This window comes from Bos javanicus, chromosome 22 (assembly GCF_032452875.1).
Source record: "Bos javanicus breed banteng chromosome 22, ARS-OSU_banteng_1.0, whole genome shotgun sequence".
NCBI classification, from domain to species: domain Eukaryota; kingdom Metazoa; phylum Chordata; class Mammalia; order Artiodactyla; family Bovidae; genus Bos; species Bos javanicus.
Window position 1 is genome coordinate 48960949 of NC_083889.1, and position 18085 is coordinate 48979033.

At 51.9% G+C, this 18085-nt stretch overlaps 1 long non-coding RNA gene across 1 annotated transcript; it reads left to right on the forward strand.

The window, feature by feature from the left end:
- The first annotated feature begins 1248 nt into the window (after window positions 1–1248).
- Window positions 1249–11264, forward strand: LOC133235359 (uncharacterized). Its single transcript, XR_009732538.1, has 4 exons — window positions 1249–1912; window positions 2376–2448; window positions 9262–9325; window positions 9855–11264. It is a non-coding gene; the product is annotated as an uncharacterized LOC133235359 (long non-coding RNA).
- The last annotated feature ends 6821 nt before the right edge of the window (window positions 11265–18085 follow it).

Genomic DNA, 18085 nt, shown 5'->3' on the forward strand with positions numbered 1-18085 from the left:
GCACTGTGCTCAGGCATGTCCAACTCTTTGTGGCCCTATGGGCTGTAGCTCACCAGGCTCCTCTGTCCATGGGATTTTCCAGGTGAAAATACTGGAGTGGGTTGCCATTTCCTCCTCTGACGGATCTTCCTGAGCCAGGGATCGAACCCACGTCTCCTGCATTGGAAGGCAAACTCTTAACCACTAGACCACCATGGAAGTCCAATTCTGCCCGTGTACCACATATTGAGCCTGTGCTCTACAGCTCGGGAGCCACAACGTCTGAGCCCGCATACCCCCTCAGCCAGAGAAGCCACAGCAATGAGAGGCCGTACACCACAACCGGACAAAAGCCGGAGTAGCCGTGAAGACCCAGCACAGCCAAAAACAAGTTTTTTTAAAAAGATAATAATTTAAATAGAGTCAATATAAACGCTGAGGAGGCTTCCCTGGTGGCTCAGTGGTAAAGAATCTGCCTGCCAATGCAGGAGACACGGTTTCAATCCATGATAAGGGAAGATCCCACATGCCGCAGAGCAACTAAGCCCGTGAGCCACAACTACTGAGCCTGTGCACCCTAGAGCCGGTGCTCTGCAACAGAGTCTACTGCATGAGAAGCCCGTGCGCCACCTAGACAGCAGCCCCCAACCTCCACAACTCGAATAAGGCCCTCGTGGCAGTGAAGACCCAGTACAGCCAAAAATAAACAAACAAAACAAAATATATATGTGTGTGTATTATATATATATAATATACACACACACGCACTGATTCCAAGTAAGGATTCCTACTGCTACATGTGCACGCTGTCATGTGGGAAGAAAGAAGATTCCTAACAAAGGAGTCCCTATAAAACACCACCAGAAATTGTAGAACTCCTAGAAGCATTCCAGCTTTCAAAGGAGCTTGCAGGGTCACCAAAGGGGCCACATCTCCTAACAAGGAGAGACACCCTGGCCAGCAAGGCCACCAAGGCTGCACTCGGGCACAGCTGCCGTTCTCAGGCCTGACAGCACCTCCTTCCTGACAGCGCCACCCTGTACAGCGGAAGAACTCGAGTGGGCTGACTAAACATAAGGGGCTGAAAAGAGAGCCCTCAGGGTGGCTGACAAAAGAGAAAAGCTTCTCATTCCTGCATCAAGGAATGGAAAATAATTAAGCACTTCCACGAGTCCTCCCGTTTAGGGTGAGACTCCCTATCCAAACTGGTTACTTAGGTGTTCCTGGGCAAGGGACTGTCCCAAACTGTTAAAAATGTCACCAGGTCTCGCGAGCTTTGCGGCCGCCATGCCCCAAGAAGCTACTGCGTACTTTCTCCCGTCACTCAGCCCATACAACATCGGGGAGCCTATGCAGGGGAAGCCTGGCACATGGACATGCTCCCATGCAGGGGATGGAGACACCTATCGGCATTCATAGAACACCTTCAGAGGGTGGACAGAAGCTTTCCCCATTAGGACTGAAAAGGGAATAGATGGATCCGAGTTTCTGCTTACAGAGAGAGCTGTGAGATCACAAAGCTTACAGAATGATACCAGACCTTCTTTCACTGCCAAGGTGACCCAACAGGCTTCCTCAGCTCTAGGTATTCACGACCACCTCCACTCTTCCTGGAGGCCCCAATCCTTAGGCAAGGCAGAAAAAGCAAATCATGTTCTAAAAAGAAGCCATCCAAGAAAAAAAAAGGAGACACTTGCTAAGCTATGCCAAGACACTTCAGAAATCTGAGTCTCCCTTTTGCCTGTAGCCTTTCTATGGACGAGGATGGCCCTAAAGGGAATTTTAAAATTTAGCCCATTTGAAATGACCTATGGGAAGGCCTTTGTGAGTTCAGATCTCATTTGATGAGGAAAGCCACAAATTAATCTTGAGCCAAGTTCAAAGCGCCCTCCAAGAATATGGAAACAAAGTGCTGCCCACCCCACAGAGAAAGGTCAGCATATACACTACTACATATAAAATAGATGGCCAATGGGAATTTTCTGTATGACTCAGGGAACTCAAACTGGGACTCTGTAACAACCTAGAGGGGTAGGAAGAGGTGGGAGGTGAAAGGGAGGTTCAAGAGGGAGGGGACGTAGTATATCCATTGCTGGTTCATATTGATATATGACAGAAATTAACACAATATTGTAAAGCAATTATCCCTCGATTAAAAATAAATAAATTAAAAAAAAATTCTTTAAAGTAAAAAAAAAAAAAGGGAAAGGTTGAAGTCTCCATCCACTCAGGGCACTCTGTCCTACTAAAAACCTGGAAGGAAGGGTCCCTGAGGACCAGATACAACAAAATGGAAGGGACCATATCAAGCGTTCCGAAGTACCCCATCTGCTGTCAACCTATGGGGAATTGCTACTTGGGTTCATATGTCTAGAACAAAACCTGTATCTTATAAGTCCCAACAGGAACCGGAAGAGACCTACTCCTGCGAGTCCATGGAAGACTTCAGACACCTGTTCAAGAGAACAGGTAAGTGACTGCTTGCGGCTGTGGTGGGTTGGCCTAGTCATCCTTGTGTTTCTTGACTATCGTGCTCTTATTCTGCCACTCTTCAGGAGCCACTCCCCCAGTAAACATCTTTACCTCTGCTAGGTCTGAAATACAAAAATAGAGTAATATGATGCCAAAAGGCATCATATTCCTGGTAGGACTTCTGATGATGGTCATGGCTCAAGAGGAATGAGAAAATCATGCTTTAATAAACAAATATAAAATAGTCGCCAGGGGAGAAAACGTAGTTAATTGTTGGGCCTACCGTAAAAACCCTGGCTTACAACCGTCATTACAGCTACAAACAGGTACATACAATAGGAGTTTTACCAGTCCCATGAGTTTCCAACACATGGAAACCATCTCCCCACCAACCCCAATCAATACAACTGTAACAGACAATATCTCTATCAGGGCCAATACCTTGCTCGTGTTTAACTCTTTTTAAAAAAGTGACATAACTTTTCTGTTAATCATGGCTACTTTTTTTTTTTTTTGGTGGCACCATATGTAGGAATCTTAGTTTCCTGACCAGGGATCGAACCCATGCCCCTTGCATTGGAAGCACACAGTCTTAACCACTGGACCTCCAGGGAAGTCCCAATCATGGCTACTTTTGTTACCCAGAAAAGTAGTCATCTTCCAATTCAAGCTGGTGGAATAGAAGGACATGCGCTCATCTCCTGTGAGAGGACCAAAATTGCAACTAGCTGTTGCAATTGACAGGAAGACACTGGAACCCACCAAAAAAAGATACCCCACATTCAAAGACAAAGAAGCCACCGCAAGATGGTAGGAGGGATGCAATCACGATAAAATTAAATGCCATATTCACCAGGTAGGTGACCCACTGATTGGAAAACAATAATACCAAAGAAGTTCTCACACTGTTGTGAAGGTTCTGAACCCCACATCAGGCATCCTAGCCTGGGGATCTGACAAAGGGACTGGGAATCCCCAGGTAATCTGCCCTTGAGGATCAGCAGGATTTGATTATAGGACTTCCAGAGGACTGGGGGAAACAGACTCCAGTCTTGGAGGGCACAAACAAAATTTTGCACACACCAAGACCAGAGGAGAGGAGCAGTGACCCCACAGAAGACTGAACCAAAACTACCTGCCAGTGTTTGAGGGCCTCCTCTGGGTCGGCAGGGGCTCACCACAGGGTATGGGGGGCACTGGAAGGTCCCCCTTGGCATAAACCCTCTTGAGTTCACCATTAACCCTACCATAGAGCCACAGACCCCAGGGCTGGGTTGTCTCAGGGCAAACAATGACCAGGGAGGGAATGCAACCCCACCCATCAGCAGATAAATGGATTAAAGCTTTACTGAGCAAGGCCCTGCTCACCAGAGCAAGACCCAGTTTTTCCCATCACCAGTCCCTCCCATCAAGAAGCTTACACAAGCCTATTAGCCTTATTCATCAGAGGGCAAACAGAAGATGCAAGAAGAAGCACAGTCTCATAGCAGCTAAAACAAAATCCGTATTACAGAAAGTTAATCATGATGAAAAAGCAGAAAAGTATGTCCCAGATGAAGGGACAAGACAAAATTCAAGAAAAACAACTAAATGAAGTGGAGATAGGCAACATCCCAGAAAAAGAATTCAGAATAATGACAGTGAAGATGATCCAGGATCTCGGGAAAAGAATGGAGACAAAGATTGAGAAGATGCAAGAAAGGTTTACCAAAGACCTACAAGGACTAAAGACCAAACAAACAGAGATAAATAATACACTAGAAGGAATCAACAGCAAACTAACTGAAGCAGAAGAATGGATAAACGACCTGGAGGACAGAATGTTGGAAATCACTGCCACAGAACAGAAAATAGAAAAAAAGAATGAAAAGAAATGAAGACAGCCTAAGAGACCTATGAGACAACATTAAATACACTAACATTTGCATTATAGGGGTCCCAGAAGGAGAAGAGAGAGAGAAAGGACCTGAGAAAATATTTGAAGAGATAATATCTGAATTATCTCTGGGCTTCCCTGGTGGCTCAGAGGTTAAAGTGTCTGCCTGCAATGTGGGAAACCTGGGTTCGATCCTTGGGTCGAGAAGATCCCCTGGAGAAGGAAATAGCAACCCACTCCAGTATTCTTGCCTGGAAAACCCCATGGACGGAGGAGCCTGGTGGGCTACAGTCCACGGGGTCACAAAGAGTCGGACACGACTGAGCGACTTCACTTTGACTATCTGAATAATTCCCTAACATGGGAAAGAAAATAATCAAGCAAGTCCAGGAAGCACAGAGTCCCAGGAAGGATAAACCCAAGGAGGAACACACTGAGACACAAAGTACTCAAACTGACAAAAATTAAAAACAGAGATAAAATATTAAAAGCAACAAGGGAAAAATGACAACATACAAGGGAACTCCCATCAGGCTATCAGCTGATTTCTCAACAGAAACTGTACAAGCCAGAAGGGAATGGCTTGATATATTTAAAGTGATGAAAGGGAAGAACCTACAACCAAGAATACTCTACCCAGAAAGATGCTCTTTCAGATTTGATGGAGAAATCAAAAGCTTCCCAGACAAGCAAAAGTTAAGAGAATTCAGCACCATCAAACCACCTTGACAACAAAAATGCTAAAGGAACTTCTCTAGGCAGGAAATACAAGGGAAGGAAAAGACTTACAGAAAATAAACCCAAAACAACTAAGAAAATAGTAATAGGATCATACGTATTGATAATTACCTTAAATGTAAATAGATTAAATGCACCAACCAAAAGACAGAGACTGGCTGGATGAATGAAAACGTGTGCATGGATGCACTTCCACTTACCACATCATTCTGCTTGACCCCCCCCCAAATTGCATGTGATTATTTTATATTGTTATAAAATTTCATTATGGCTTGCAATTATCTTTTATTTTTTGTCTGGCTATTGATTGTGAAAACTGATAAATACCTTCTATTGTGACCGTGCAACTATTACTCACTTAATACCATTGTATCATGATTGGTGGACAGAAAAATAACAGAACTCTATATCACCAAAACTGGGATCTAACAGAAAAACCTGTAATCACCGATATTAAAATCCAGATGCATATCAGAATTATCTTGAAATTTTTTTAAAAAATAAAATGCCTAGGTATCGCTTTTTTCCTCCAGAGCTCCGGAAGTGTTTCTAATGAGCAGTCATGTTTAAAAACAACTGGACTATGTGATGATCTCTTACTTTTATCTAGCTTGTTTCACTTTTCTATTTCATATTCAGTGCTTCCATTTCATTTAGTTTATGTTTCCCAATTTCTCCATCTCTTTTTTTTTACATTCTTTCTCAAGCCTTTATCAAGTGTAGTAGAAAAGCTTTTGTATATATAAATATGTATAATACATATATTTCAGAAAACTTATCAATTTTTGCCTAACTAAAAAAATTATGATATTTTGATTCCACTTGTTTGACTTAGTATGCATAGAAGGCTATATTTATAATTAATAAAGATTGCAACAAGCAACAAAGATTTACTGTATAGCATAGGGAACTACATGGACCCCTACGTGTCCATGGGGTCGCAAAGAGTTGGACACGACTGAGCAACTTCATTTTCACTTTCACAGGGAACTACAGTCAACATCTTGTAATAATCTATGATGAAAAAGAATTTCAAATATATGTGTATTTGCATAATTGAATCACCTTGCTGTGCACCTGAAACATGGTACGTCAACTATACTTCAACAAAATATCTATATCACACACACACAAAAGGCAGGCATGCTTCCAGCACCACTACACTGCTACTGGTTCTCTCGGCTATGGAGAGCCTCTTCAGAACAATCCCTGGGCACCAGATGGTAACATAAGCACAGCGTTTAGGAAGCCAGACCCAAACTGCATTCCCACAAATGCCTCCACTCTCTGTGTTTAGAATGAAGCCCTGACCCCAGGTGTATACAAGATAGGGATGGAACGGACTAAGCCTGGGGCTGGAAAGTGTCAGGCTCTATGGAAGCCGCGGGTTAAAACCTTCTCACTACATCATCTCATCTAAGCCAAGGGCATGGAATACTCCCAGATGTAACTATCTGGAGTATACGAATGGGCCCTTGTCTCTGCACTGCGTTCATAACTTTTCCCTTCCATGGATCTAGATGGCTGCTTCCTGGCTAAATTCTTCTATCCCCATTTTTTTTTTCTTGGCATGCGGCATGTGACACAACCGAGCATGCAAGTGTGTGGAATCTTAGTTCCCCGATCAGGGATCAAATCTACGCCTCCTGCTCTAAGTGCAGCGTCTTAACCATCGACTACCAGGGAAGTCCCTATTCTCAGATCTCTGATTGCACCTTCAGGATATGTCTGGAGAGCAGCACTCCCCAGAATAAGCGCCCAAAGACAAGGTACTCCAGGGTAATCCCGCCCCTATATATGCTTATCCTTATAAAACGTGTGCACAGGGGAGCCTGTACATTAGGACATTTGGTTCTATTCACAGTCACAATACAGAAAAATATTTAATATCATCCCAGGAGGGTTATTGAATTAATACTGGCAGGGGCAGGACTGGCAGGTGGATTAGCAGCTGCTTGAGAGGCTGCGCCTACCATGAGGTAACCCTAGAAATCCTAACCTGCACTTTAGGCAACCCAGCCCAGACCACTGGCAATGCCCTAAGTAGACTTTCAACTTCTTTCAACTCACTGGCCAACGTTGTTGTGGACAATAGATTAGCCTTGGATCACTTGCTGGCCAAGCAGGGTGGCGTCTGTGTGGTCATAAACGAAACCTACTGCACCTATATCAACAATTCAGGCCAGACTGAGGTGGACATCACAAAGATTTATGAGAGACTTCCCTGGTGGTCCAGTGGCTAAGACTTCAAGCTCCCAATGCAGGGGGCCTGGGTTTCATCCCTGGTCAGGGAACTAGATCCCACATGTCGCAACTAAGATCCTGTGTACCACAACTAAGACCCAGTGCAGCCAAATAAACATTTTTTTAAAGGACTTATAACAAGTATCATGGTTACACCGCTACAACCAGGGAGTAGACCGTAATGCCATCTGGTCCACCATCAACAGCGCCCTCCCTAGGCTTACTTGGTTCCTTATGTGGACCCCAAGTAAAGATCACACTCCTCCTCCTCCTCTTTGGACCCTGCCTCTTTAACCTCCTGGGAAAGTTCATGTCTTCCAGGTTACAACAGTTCCACATCAAAATGATGGTTAGCAGAGGATTCCAGCTCATACCACCCTCTGACTTAAAATAAGAAGCTATCCTGCCCTTGGGACCCCTATACCAGACATCCAGAAACTTTTACTACCTGACAGACAGGGTCAATGCCCCTACTCAACCCTGAAATAGCTACAGAAAACAGATTATTGTCCTTCTACTTCCCGTAAGAATATGGGAGTAAGAGACTTGCTTGGTGGTCCAGTGGCTAAGACTCCCTGCTTCCAAGGCAGGGGGCCCGGGTTCAATCCCTGGTCAGGGAACTAGATCCCACATGCCACAACTAAAATCTGGCGCAGCCAAACAAATAAGTAAATATTAAGAACACAGGAGGGAGGGAGGTTCAAAACGGAGGGGACTTACGTATACCTATGGTTGGTTCATGTTGATGTTTGGCAGAAACCAAATAAATTCTGCAAAGCAATTATCCTTCAATGAAAACAAATTTGAAATTGAAAAAAAAAAAGAATATAGGAGAAAATCTCTGATGGGGAATGACAGGAGGGAAAGGGCAGCACACAACCACGAGATATTGAAGGGGCGCAGCTGTTGGTTGGGATGCGATTAAGATCAAATGGAACCGGCTGAAATCAAGCAGTCTTCCAGAATGGCCTGGTCATTGGCCTTCAGCTCATTATACTTTCATGGTAATACTCAAAATCACTCCCCCTTATGCCATGATAGTTCCCAGATGGTTGTAAAAGGCCAAAAAGCGGGCAGTGGCCCAATTCCTGGAAAAATCCCCCCTTCTCCGAAACAACAAGAATATTCCTCCCACTTGTTAATACATGAAATTACTTGGCCCATAAACATCCACGACCCCCATCCCCCAGGGCTGCTCTCGCTTTCCGAGGGTCAGCATTCTGACTATGGAGTAAGTGCATTGCGCTAAATAAACTTACCTCCGCTTTTCTCTGGCTCCATCCTGAATTCTCTCCTGCGAAGAAGCAAGGACCCTCACTTGGCGGTGGTCTGTTCTAAGGACTCCTGCGGGTCCCGGGACGTGACACTTTCCTCTCCTGCAACAGTGAGAGGCCTCTGCCCTCCCCGTGGAGTCTGACCGGGGCTGGGCGGGGATGGGCTCTTTACGCAGCGCTGGGTTACCACTCTCTGCTAAACTCCAAGGGTCTCTAGGAAGGCATGAGGCTGAGGCCCTCTCTAGAACAGGCTAGCGGGCACGTGGACAACACAGCCCACCGGGGACCCAAATAGGGTCCCCCTCAGAGTCCCCAGCCTCAACACAGCATTAGCGGGGGGACGCCTGGATACACCTGTCTAGGCCCTGGGAAGGTCAGGGCTGCACAGGCCCTCAGGGGCCATTTGTCCCTCCCGCGCCACCAGGCCCTGAGGCCTGCAAACCTTCCAACAGCAGGTAAGTGGAACTTCTGGCCTGTGTGCTCTGTGTGAGTCCAAAAGCCAGAAACACAAGCTGCTGGGCAACGAGTACAGCGTGTTGATTCGGTCATGGATCCATCCGCTCCGTGGGCTGCACCGGGCGGTTTACTTGCCTCCCGGGAGCTCACAGGCCAGCCCAGAGAAGGAAGAGGAAACTCCCCGTGCGGGCTCTGTTCTAGACACACGTCCTCTCATTTCAGCCTCCCAGGAAGGGATTCCACCCCACACCCCCCATCTTGTGGGACACGAAGCAGAGACTTGCAGGTAAGTCTTACTGGTAAGGGGTTTCCTGCCTCCAGCCCTTCTGCTCCTGTCACTGGGGGGGTGTCCTCTTTGGTCCCATGGCTGGCCACCATCTGGAGTCCCACCAGGCCCCTGTATGCCTGGAGGTGGAATTCTGGGCATGGGAACAAAGTCTAGACCCGCTGAAGAATGGGGATCAGGGAGAGCTGACGAGGGCTGGAAGTGAGGTGACCAGCTTCGGTCAGAGGAGAGGGACAGAGGGGTAACGCCACCTGGGAAGAACAAGGGGCAGGACGTGCAGTGGGTTAGGCTCAGGCTCTGGGGACAGCTGCTGAGAGAGGGCAATGGCTGGGCTCCTGGCGCGTTCGCAGTGGGCTCTCTGTGGGGGTGAGTGAGGTCCTGCCTTGTCAAGCTGAGATGCACACAACAGTTCAGAGCAGGGTGGACGGGTGGACATGCAGGGGGGATGTGTGGTGCCTCCTCTGGCCAGTGCAGGGCTCAGGTGGCCCCAATCCTGGGCCAGTGTCTGGCAGCTTCTTGCTCTGCTCAGACAGACAGCAGGCGGCCTCAGAGAGGCGACAGGTTCAAATCCTGACACCAGCATCCCACATCTGTGTGGCCTCGGGCGGGTGTTCACGTGGACAGCAAGAGTACTCGGCGCCAGGGTGACTCCACGCCACAGACACGGACGAGAAAGGCCCGTGTGGATACCCTACAGTGGTTGGTAGTTGTCTTCCTGGTACCTGCTGGGCATGCCCAGGCCTGCATCTTCCCCTCCCCTTGCCATCACCTTGCCCCAGATGACAGATGGGGAAATAGCCTGGCCCAAGACCACAGGAAGTCTGCACCAGAAGCTATCTAGCTTCCTGCCCCTCGGTGTCCTAGGCCCACAGGGAACACCAGGCAGGCACTGGGCTCAGGGCATAGAGGAAGATCAGACCTGCCCCCAGGGAGGCCTGCCTGTGAATGTTCAGCCCTGTCCCCGCTTCACCCCATCCTCATTTCAGCCCTCCATCCTCACACCCTCCCTGTCCTCGGGCACAACACCCACTCTGGGCGCTGCCACCGTCTTGGAAGCCTTCATCCACCCCCAAGTCCCCTGAGCCCAGGGCTGCTGCAGGGAGGCATGGGCGGGGGCGTGAAGGCCAGTGGCTCCTTTATTCCATCCAGCTCAACTGCAGCCGGACCAGGCTGGGAGTACAGCTCGAGGGAGGCTGTAACCACCATGGGTCAACCTGACCTCAGACAGATACCCAGAGGCAGCGTGGGTCTCCGGGGCAGGAGGAAGGGCACGTGTCGCCAATGTGTCTGCTGCCACTGAGGGCAGGACCCCTCAGAACCCCAAAGACGTGAGAGGAACGTGAAGCAAGTGACAGAGAGGCAGAGAGGCAGAGAGGAAGAGAGGGAGGTGTCGGGATGCTGAGCAGGGTCTAAGCCAAGACTCCCGGCCGCCTTATGTCTGGACCAGGCCTGGAGCCCCAGGTGGGACTCTGTGCCCAAGACCCAGGCCCAGCCTACCTCCAGTCGTTGTCCCCAGCCAGGTGAGCAGAGAGGCCCAGGTGGAGAGAGAAAGAAAGAGAGAGGGCAAGAGTGCCCTGGCAGATTGCCGTGATCCGGTTTGTGTGGGTGCTTGATGCTAAGGTAGGGGAGGTGTGGTCCTTGGGCTCTGCGTGGGTGCCCCCCAGCATGTGTGTACTCGGGTGCCTCATCTGCCCCCGCGTCACCCCAGGTTTTAGATCTGTGACACATGTGTTACACAAATGGGATCCATCTGTACCAGCAGCAACAACCTCCCCGCAACCACAGGCTTGATCCACTTTCCATGCCAGCTTCCACACCCACCTCGTTGGGGTCCTGCACATGGACTCGACTGTGGGTGTTTCAGGTCACCCAGTGCCCCCCTCCCCATTAAGGATTCTTGCTAGGAGGACGCCCATGAGCAGAGGGACATACCTGGGGAGTGCATTGAGGCCCCTCTGGGAGCGCCGTGCACGTCTGCCGCTAGGATCATGGATGTGGCTCTGGGCCTTGGCTCCTCACCTGGAAAACAAGGAACAACACTGTGCACACCTCACGGGGTCAGGAGAATAAAAGGCCATGGGAGACTGCCCATAAGGCCAAGCTCAGCGTTGGCCGGGGCACAGCAAGAGCCGTGTTTCTTGGGTTTCTTTTTGGGTTGCTAAAATTGTCATGTGCCTGTTCTGTCCTCCCAGGGGCTAGGCCAGCTCAGTGTGGGGTCCCACTGCTGGCAATGTGCGCCCCGCCCCTGCCCCCCGCCACAAACCACCAAGGAGGGGACTTCGTAGGATGGGGGTTTTTCTGGGGGAGGCAGCCAGGTGCCTATCTCCTGAGGACTGGAGGTCTGTGTGCATCTCCCCCTGGGTTGATGTGAGGTGACCCAGTGTCCAAGGGTAAAAACCTTCCACACCTGAGTCCCAACAGCCCCAAGCAAACCCAGGTCAGGCCCCTCTGGGTGTGGGGGCCCCCAGGGGGCTGTGGTGGTGGGGCCGACACAGCTGTACCTGTCTGTCCGCCTGTCCCTCCACAACAAAGCCCCCAGGGGCTCCTTTCTGCACCAGTGTTCATGCCCACTGGCTCCTCCCCCTGGCCCTGGAGCCCTTCTCTGCACAATCCAGACCCCTCTCCCTGCTAAAGAGTACCCAGAACCCCCGAAGCTGGTCATGGGCAAAATAGGCTCTCAAAAGCACCGCCAGGCCCCTAGGCCTGCCAGATGAATTCCAAGGCTCCCAGGTTGCCCCCCTCTCCCCCTGCTACCTTTCATTCGCAGAAAGTATTCTGCAAATACTTTCCAGAAAAGCCTCTGGCTGGTTCTGGGTCAAATTTACTGCCCTGGACATTAGGGCAGAGAGAGGAGATCCAAGGTTCATCTCCCAGGAGATGAACAGCCCAGGAGAGGGGTCTCCTCACTCCTTCATCCTCCCCCTCCTCCCTCTACAGTCCAAGAATTGGGTTCTTCTCTACACTCCCAAAGGCGATACTGTCTTTTAGGATGGAATCACCATGAAGAGCCAGTAAGCAGTGTGCAGAGGTGTCCCTGGTAGGGAGACACCGACACCAGTGTTCCCAGGCCCAAGAGAAGGCCTAACCACCTCCAGGGACTCACAGGGGGGAAATGTCATTATTTCTGCTCATCAGTTTGCTCGTTTTAGACTTAATAATTTGTTCAGAAATGTATATTGAGCCCCACTGAGCGCCACTACCTGCAATGTGGGAGACCCAGGTTCGATCCCTGGGTTGGGAAGATCCCCTGGAGAAGAAAATGGCAACCCACTGCAGTATTCTTGCCTGGAGAATCCCATGGACAGAGGAGCCTGCCAGGCTGCAGTCCATGGGGTCGCAAAGAGTTCCACATGACTGAGTGACTAACACACACAAGCGCCGAGGTAGGGTAAGCAGAGCAGCCTGGGGGTTTCTGACAGTTTGGGGATACCAGCTTTTAGCTGGCCAGAGGGACCCAGAGCTTTCTTCCACCCAGTGGGTTTGTTCTGGTCTCTGCCAGGCACCCAAAGCCCCTCTGGGCAGACAGTGCTCTGGACACAGTTCTGAGAACCCTGCATTCCAACCCTCCCTGGGCCACTTCCAAGCGGTTCTGCCTTTGGGCCGGTGCCCTCTCCTCTCTGGGCACTGCCTCCCTCTGGAAGAGGAGGACAAGGTAATGCCTGGCCCCCGAGGTAGAGGACAGGACACAGCCCATGCAGGCAGCATCTGGGACATGGCGAGTGCCCAGTGACCCAGCACCCCATGGATTTCCGCTCCCACCCTGTGCAGGAAGCTGAAGGCAGGCTCAGCACCCCGTGCTTGCTCCCCTTGACGAGACCAGCCCAAAGTCCACTCCTCCAGGCCTTGATTTCCCCAGCTGTGAAGGGGCAAGACAGAATTACAGGGGCCCTGCCATGGCACAGAACGTGAACAGGAAATGCCCATTTCACCCCATGCCCAACGAAGCCCAGCTCCTTGCCCCCGGAGGGCATCAGGTTTTCCCATGAGGTAAGATATCCAGATGCCTGCCTGCCCAGCAGGCACAGGGGCAGGGTCTGGGTGGCAGAGGGAGGGGTGGGGACAGAGCCCTTCCGCACCCTCTGCTCTCTGAGTGACCCTAGATTATCTACTCCAGACAGCTCCTTCCGCCAGCTCTGCCCTCTGGCTACTGCTTATCTCCCTGATAAATGGCCCCACTGTCCTGCCAGAGGAAGAGCTGTCTGTGTCCTTCAGAGCCCTCCCGGCTCCGGCAGGGCCCCATCGGTGAGGACCTGGGCCTCGGCACGTCGGCATGGTGGCCAGAGAGAGATCCCAGGCCACTGACCCAAGTCCTGCCAGTTGGGTTGGGGGCTCCAGCCCCAGGGAGGTGGCTGTCTCGCTGCCAGCTATCTTTCTGGGGGGACTCTGGTTTGAAGCATGAGAAAGGCCAGGTTTTGGTGAGTTTGAGTGGGCAAGGCCCTGATCTCACAGGCACTCACCATCCTCTCCCAGGGCCCCCAGCCCCTGCATGCCCCCCACCTGACACGCACGTAGCAGCGGGACACCCCAGCCGTGACCTGGCAGCAGAGACGGGCAGCTTTGATCTGCATGTGACCCTAATGTGACCGTTGGCAGACGCTGGCTGGGGGCTGGATCCCGCGTACAGGCCGTGAAGGGGGGCAGACATGAGCAGGGACATGTCTGCCGGGTCCTGTGGCACCTCCCAGCTAGAACAGCTGCCTGAACACTGGTCCTGGGGAGGGGCGGGGGTGACTGGCCCAGGCCCCCAGCAGAATGACCAGAGTCTCCAGGGCCCTGCAGGACAGGGTCAGGTTGCGCCCCTTTGCTGACAGAGATGGGCTCAGACAGCACACATGGAGGACATGTCTTCCCTTCCCTTTGGTCCACGGCCGAACGTGGGTCCATTGATCCCGCGTTTCCTCTGGCTTCAGCCTGACGCCGATACAAGCAAAGGCAGGCTGTCTGTCCACGGCCAGATCCGCAGTGTTCAGCCAACCCTTGGCACGTAGCTGGCTCTGAAGAAATGTCTGTTGATGAATGAATCTTGGCTCCACACACATCTTTGATACTCTAGGTTCTGGCATCCAAACATAATGTTTCATTGAAAAAATTTCTTCACTTATTTGGTGCTGAGGTGGCTCCCAACACACAGCCAGGGTCACTGCTGTTGCTGTTCACGTCAGAGCCGCCCTGAACCGGCTGCTGCCAGTGACTCTGGGGACGAGGCGTGGGGGTGGTTACCTTTTAGGGTCCAGGGTAATCTTTGCAAAATCCTCAGCTTGTGGGTATGAGAATGTATTTCAATCTTACTAGCTGACGTCTGTGCCTGAACTTAAATTTCTATTAATGGAAACACTGTGGTTTTTACATTTACTCATCATTCAACATACATTGACTAAGCACATGCTCTGGGCTCATGTGGGGTGAGACCGTGGGATCCAGTGGTGGCCATGAGAAACCCGGCCACTCTGGGTCCTGGGGGCCGCCGTCAGTGGGACTAGCCCACGATTAATTACAGGGTCCATGAGTGCTCTGAGGAGCAGTGTAGGGGGCTACAGGGACAGGCGCCAGGGGGCCTTGATCTGGAGGCTGGGAAAGCTACCCAGAGAGGAAGCTGGGAAGCCAACTCTGAAGAGTGAGTAGGCGTCAGCAAGTGAAAAGGAAGGGGACGTTTTCCAGACAGAACAACCTGGGCAAAGGCCAGATGGCCAGAGAGGCCATTAAACCCTGAGTGCTCACTGCAGCCGAGTTCCCGGGGAGGCTGGACCAGAGTACACAGGCCGTCTGGGGGCCAGCAAAGGGGAGGCACGGCAGGTCAAGCAGAACGAGCAGGAGGCCAGACGTGACTTTGAGAGATCCCTTTCTGCTGCTGGAAGTCGGTAAGGTAGGATTTCACAAACCCGAAGTCTGGAGCCAATCTCGCTATGGCCAGGGAGGCAGGTTTTTTTATTGCTCTCTGTCATCTCCTCCCGCTTGTCCAGACCACTGGACACTCCAGACCACTCTCAGAGGCAGGAGCCGGTCGGTATCTAATTCATTTCTGAGGGCCCAGCAGCCATCATAGGGTCAGATATATGGCAGCGGGTAAACAGAAGCCTCCTGAGTGAGGGCATGCACCAACCTGGCGCCCCACCCGTCTGCCCAGCACAGCCCGTGGAACTGCCCGCCAGGCCCTGACTCTACCCACTGGCTCGTGTCCTCGGCCAAGCAGGGCCGGGCCCTGCAGGACGTGCTGGACAGCAGGTCACACATCCAGGAAGCGGGCTCCGTGCCTTTCCTCACGCTCCCATGCTGGCCGCCAGCCGGGGAAGCTCCAGCCCGGAAGCCCTCCCAGCATCAGGCTCAGGACTGCAGGCACCACACTGGGGCCAGATCAGGCCCAGCCTGGGCAGGCTGCAGAGGCCCAGGGTCCTGCCTGCCAAGACCACCCGGGGCCCCAGCGTCACCTCTCATAGCCAAGGTGGAGACAAGAGGTCCCGGGTGGGGTAGAGGTCAAAATGCAGGGAACTTTGGACAGGACTGGAAGGGAGCAGCACAGCCCACTCAGGGAGAACTGCCCACCAGGTAACAGTGGGCCAGTTCAGCACAAGTGGACCAGAAGCAGTGAGCTCTCTGTTCCAGGAGGTGTGCAAGCAAGATCAGAAGCTGGAGGAGCCCCCAGGTCCTCTCTCCACCCTGCTGAAAGAACCCCTCACCAAGCATCCTCTCTCCAAAGAGCCCCAAAAGCCACCCCTCCTGCTCCCAGGGTACCACCACAGTGGCTGTGTGGCCTTGGCAACCCCTCCCCCAACCTCACTTGCCTCCTCTATGACACAGGCGTGGGCGAGCTCAGGAGGTGTTTTCCTTCCATTCTCTGCTCTCAGCACCACACAAGGATTAGCATTTATGCTCGACATCCATAAAACAAAAACATGAAAAGTTCCAAACCAATTAGTGAAAGCACAGGAAGGCACCTTAATTTCAGGACACAAAGAAATACCATCAGGCTCCCATGTTTTCCTTGTGGTAAAACTGATTGCTTCTTCAAAGGCCCTGGGCTGTCAGGAAGAGGGGGGAGGCCAATGTGGGAGGTCCCAGGACCCCCTCCTCTGCCCCCACACCCCTTTATACCTATACCGGAGCCCCCAGGGTGGGGCTGTGGGTCCAGCTCTGCTTCTGCCCGCTTGTGTGCACACACACACACACACACACACACACACAATCCTCTTCTACTCCCGGGATCACAGGCCTCCTCTCCCCTTGTACTTCTGATGAAATCCAATCCCTGAGCATGACTGACAAGGCCCCTGGATCTGAACAAACCAGTGCCTCCACCCACTTCTTCACATCCCTCCCTCACTCTCTGCTCCTGGCCTTTGCACTTGATGTTCTTTCCTCCCGGAACTCTTTTCCCCTGGCTAAAGATATATGCATCCTTTGGGACTCAGCTTATATACCCCTTCCTCCAGGAAGTTCTCCCTGACCGCATCAAGCGTTACCAGGGCCACTTGGGAACAGCCCCTGCCACAGGCCTGCTTATTCTGACATGTTCTTCCTGGTCACATGTCTGTCACTTCCGTTGCCACTCAGTGTCTCAGAGCTCAGCACAAGGCCTGGCATAAAGAAAGTGTCCAGAAAGTGTTTGATGAATGAATGTCTGATCCCCCAAGTGCCCTCAGAATAACAAACTGGCCTTAACTAGATGTTCTGGTTCTCAGCTTGTTGTCAAACCCCAGAAGGACACAGCCTTGCCCTGAGCCTTGATGTAGGTCTGAGACTGGGGCTTCCTGCACCCTGGGATGGGAGGGTGTGTGCACCCAGAATTCTTTCCTAACGTGGTCCTGTTATTTAGGGATGGGCCAACCGAGGGCCCTCTGAGCAGGAAGCAGGAAGGAGAGCTGGCCCTCTGTTCTCCTACCCAATCCCCAATTTGGAGGACATGCAGCCTGTAATTTGGAAGGCTAATTCGGTCCAGGGTTGGAAGGGAGCGCTCTGTGTGCTCAATGATGCCACGCCCTCCCAGAGGAGGAAGCGTCCTCTCCTCTGCTCTCAGGCACAGGCCACGCTGCTCCAGTGGACCCCAAGGCCTGGGCGGAGCCCCCAGAGCACTGGGTAGACAGCCCTCAGCCAGAGGGGAAGGCGAGAGGGAGAACCCTGGGGTCCAGTCCCCTTGGCCACTGACTGCCCAGACAGGGGTTACCTTTGTCAGCGGGCCTCAGACATCAAAAAGAACTAGTGGAGGGTCAGCAAGGACCAGGGTCCGAGAGTGCCCCAGACGGCCACTCCAGAGAAACAGCAGGGAGACGGGGACTGTGAGGACCTGGCTCAGAAGCCACACTCCGCAGCGACTCCTCACTCCTGCTGCTGTCTGAGCCGGCACAGAGTCACTCAACATCCCTCCAGCGTGCTGGGCCAGCATGTCGTTTCCAGCTGCGGGACACTGTTCACCTCCTCCCCTGGGAAGCCGTCTCTGACCACCAGGCTGGATCAAGAGCCGCTTCTGGACTCCCACTGTGCTTCCCACTTCATGGCACTGGGTGTTCTGCCTTAGAGGTACTTCCCCCATCAGAATATGGGCTCAGTTAGAAAGGGCTCAGAATATGGGCCTGGTTGTGGTCACCTTGGTGGCCCAGAGCACTGCCCAGGGTCTGGTTTGGCAGAGAGACTGCTCCACTGACTGCCGTGTGGCCTTGGGCTAGGAGCGGCTCTTCTCTGGGCCTCGGTTTGCCTGTCTGTAGACCACACACACAGCAGGATTTTAGTACTCAATGAACATGTGAGTGAATGAATGAGAAGCTGCTC